General features: G+C 44.2%; 1 protein-coding gene across 1 annotated transcript in view; it reads right to left on the bottom strand.

Annotated features, from left to right (window-relative positions):
- DCAF12 (DDB1 and CUL4 associated factor 12) overlaps positions 1 to 4094 on the bottom strand; it is a 32466-nt gene that overhangs the window by 23745 nt on the left and 4627 nt on the right. The window lies entirely within an intron of this gene.

Here is a 4094-nt window from a genome sequence, read left to right on the forward strand (position 1 = left end):
GCCCTCTCCCAGAGAAGTGTTCCCATCCTCCCTAGTCACAAACCCTCTTGCCCCATTATTTGCCTTCATAGCACCAAATGTTTTTCTTTTAGCACTTAACACACAATCCCACCTTATTAACTTTAATCCTTTCCCCCTCCCAAGGTAATCACAGAAGGCACAAAACCAAACTAATTTTCTCTACAAATACTGCTTCTTAGTACTCATCCTGTTATCTTCTCAGTTACCCAGATTTAAGATAACAGAATCAATCTGACTTATTCCCTGCAATGAATTAAATCTCAACAGGTCACCATCTGCAGATTTTACCTGTCTGTTACAGCATCTCTTCACTGTCACTATCCCAGCTTGCCACCTCATTTCGCTCCCAGTTACACCACGGCACTGGTGTATGACTGCTCTCTCTAAAGCATTACTCCAACTACATCAATCCTTACTCAAAAATCCTTTGGCCATACGTTGCCACTTCCTATAGAATAAAATCTTAGCTCCACATTCAAAAATTTCCACAATTTGGTCTCTATCAACCTTTCTAACCATAACCTCAAAACCCTCTTCTCAATACTTAAGAGCTCTTACCTACATTGGATTCTCATAATCCTCGATAGTCAACTCTTTTCCCCATAACAATCCAGATTTCTAGTTTCTCTTTAAAAAGACAATCTGCTAACCCTCGGTGTAAATGCCTGCATGGCAACACCTGAGTGAACAACGCGTAAGGTTCTTCACAGTTTCCAGCACTCGTCAGTCGTAGGCCTGACAAGCCTGACACCTACCTCCACTCCCCACCCCACCCAATTGAGCTTTGCTGTCTGATTCTGTAGGCAATCCGAGTGTGTCTTCCGGGCAAGAAAACGTACCTAGCCATCCTGAATTATAGTGTTGGCAAAGAATATCCAAAGTAACATAGAATGGCAGAGAAACAGATCTTTCTGCAAGAAGTCAGCATGCCCCTTAGAACTGAGGATGAAAAAAAAGAAATGATGATGAATCTTGTTCTCACCTATCTTGGACCTGTGGTCAGAAGAGACCAGTCCTTGCAAAAGAACATCCTGCTTGGTAATATAGGTGGTCAGTGGAAAAAGAGGAAGTCTCAATGAGATGGATGGCACAGTGGCTGCAGTAATGACCTCAAACCTAACAATTGTGAGGATGGTGCAGGGCCGAGCAGTGTTTTGTTCTGTTGCACACAGGGTTGCGATGAGTGGGAGCTGAGTCAAGGACACGTAACAACAAAGACAACATCCTGAACCACCGCACCAACTTCCAAGTAAGGTCATACTACCTCCACTTCTTTAAGGAGCCCTGGTGGTACTGGCCAATAAGCACTGGACTGCTAATCAGAAGGTAGGCGAGTCAAACACACCAGTTGCTCCTGGGGAGACATTCGAGGTTATCTGCTCCCATAAATATTTAGTCTCAGGAACTTAGAATAGGGTCACTATGAGCTGAAATCAACTAAATAGCAGTGGTTGGTTGGATGGATGGTTGGTGACACGAGCCAGTTAGTATTGGCTGCTAACTGCAAAACTGGCTACTGGAAGCCACCAGCTGCTCTGCTGGGGAAAGATGAAGCTGGGTGCTGCTTTAAAGACGGTCTCACAATAGGATCACCATGAGTTGGAATTGACTCGATGGCAGTGGCTGTACTTCCTTTAAAGACAGTGAAAAACTGACCATGTCCAAATGCTGTATAGTGTATTACATTTTTAAAGTAAAAAACAATTTTTGTAATGATCTTATTATGAATGAATGAACAAAACACAGGTTGGCTATCCTTGCTATTATTCCTTTGTGCATTGGGCCTAAGCAAATTTAGGGCAGTTAAATGATTGCCCCCAGTTGAGAGTATTAGGGAAATTCACACATGAAGGCCTACTGCCTCATTAGCAGTTTCAAATACAATCGATCCAAGTCAGCTAGCTTGGAAATGACTTGGCTTTCCAGCATTTGTAAACACTCAGTAAAATGCTGATGAATATTTTGATCTACTAGCTCCCTTGCAGCGGGGCACAAGAGAAACAGTTTCTACTGACAGGTTATTTTAAAATAACCCTATATAAGTAGTATGGGTATACTTTTCCTACTGAACACATTTAATATAATTTCATTAGTGGTCCAATTCCAACAAAAATCCAATTTACTAACGAATGCAACATGAATTCTTCCTCCCCTGTAATCTGTACATATTATTCAGAGGGAGTTTTAGTTGTTTAAATGCCGTTCCTTGCTTTCATCGTGAGGGTGCTCCAGGGGGATGGTGAAAGTACTAGAAAAGACTTTGGACTCCTTCGATCACAACTGGTACTTTTGAGTAAGAAAGATATTGTTGCCGACATGAAATATTTTTTTCACATGTGATCAGGTACTTTCTCAGTACTGACTACTACACTTCACTTCAAATGGGAAAACAAAGGCATAGGTGAGCAAATCATTTGCCAAAAGTCACAAAGTCCAAAGGCATAGTGGTTGTGCATTGGGCTGTGATCTGCAAGGTCAACAGTCCAAAACCACCAGCCGCTCCTTGAGAGAAAGATGGGACTTTCTACTCCTGTAAACAGTTAACAGTCTCGGAAATCCACAGGTTTTACCGTCCTCTAGGGTCATTATGAGTTGGCACCGAGTGGATGACAGTGAGTTGTTTTTAAAACACAAAAACAAACACAAAGTCCAGAAAACAGTGTTCCAGGATTTCCCTATTTTGTTCTGGAAAATCAGACTCCAGTTTTTAAAAAGAAAAGGAAGCAGTCTCATGACACAAACACTTTAGATCATAAAGATGCAGGAAGATGACAAGAGGCAGCAGGTATGATGGGTAGGTTAAATTACTACTTCCAATACTTACTGTACTAGCCTTCAAAATGTCTCACCTTCCTGCCATTGTCTCGATGCCAACTCACATCAACCCCTTTGGACAGGGTGGAACTGCCCCTGTGAGTTTCCAAGGCTGTAACTACTGATGGGAGTAGAAAGCCTGGTCTTTCTCCTGAACCACGTCACCAGCTCTCCCTTAGGCTTGAAAATAGTGGCGACAAACTCAAGACGAGACTAGGATGATTAATTCTGTTTACACTCTGAGGGCCTATGTGGGGTGTGAAATTAACTCCTGAGGAGACTCTCTACTTCCAATGACAACTGATGGCAGCCCTCTTAGGCCACTGAGTTGAACAGCTTGAGAGACTACGAGAAGGGAATTTCTGTGGCGGAAAGCTGCCACTCTTCAGATGCAAGGTTTCTGTATAAGCTAAGAACCCTTAACAGAAGAGGAAATAAACACGTGGCTTCCCACTGCCACAGCATTACTTCCTTCATTGAAATAAAGGTTCAAATCTTTACCTACTTCCTTCTTTGTCTACACACTAGAGGACGACAACTTCTTGCCCTGGAGCACCTAGAGCAAACTGTCTTCTACCTGCTCTAAGATGCTTCTTTGTTCAGGCCCACGCTACTTAGGCTTGGACTACATTACCCCGTGAGGTGGGGTGAAAACAGATATAGGTCTAGAACCAATCTTTCCTCATACATTTTTCAGAATCATACCCTCTCTCAAGTCCTGGCTTTTTCACGTGGTATTTTTTTCACAACATGCTACTTGCACCTGCTTCAATCCTATGTATTGTTTAACTTTTTAAAAATCGGTGTCTGTCAAATGCAGCTTGTTGGCAAGGAGTGGGGAGCCAGTGGAGGGGGGCTGAGGGCTTGGCCCCATGCCAGCTATGTGGACAACTGCCCCTCCCCCCAGAAGAATCTACTTGAGAGGATGGCAATGAAGCTGCATCTAGGGGAGAGGGGCATGTCTGATCAGAGCAAATGGGAGCACTTGGGAGGAAGAGTAGAGCACATCCTGACCCACCAGGCCTGGAGGACGACATCCCCGCTCTGAACAGCCAACGGAGAGACTGGACAATATGGCTGATCCTACCACAAGACACGCCATCCCTTGATGGCCCCGGGCTCTTAAGGGGGACAACACTGGAGAGTCAAGTGTCGGGACTGACTCTGAGACACCAAGGCAAACCACAAAAGCGTGTGGCAGAGCACCCGAGGGAGTACAAAGGACAGACTCGGGGGCCAAAGCATGGTACCCCATCGGT

This window comes from Echinops telfairi, unplaced genomic scaffold, assembly GCF_000313985.2.
Source record: "Echinops telfairi isolate 266 unplaced genomic scaffold, ASM31398v2 ScPeMD7_25;HRSCAF=90, whole genome shotgun sequence".
Lineage (NCBI taxonomy): Eukaryota > Metazoa > Chordata > Mammalia > Afrosoricida > Tenrecidae > Echinops > Echinops telfairi.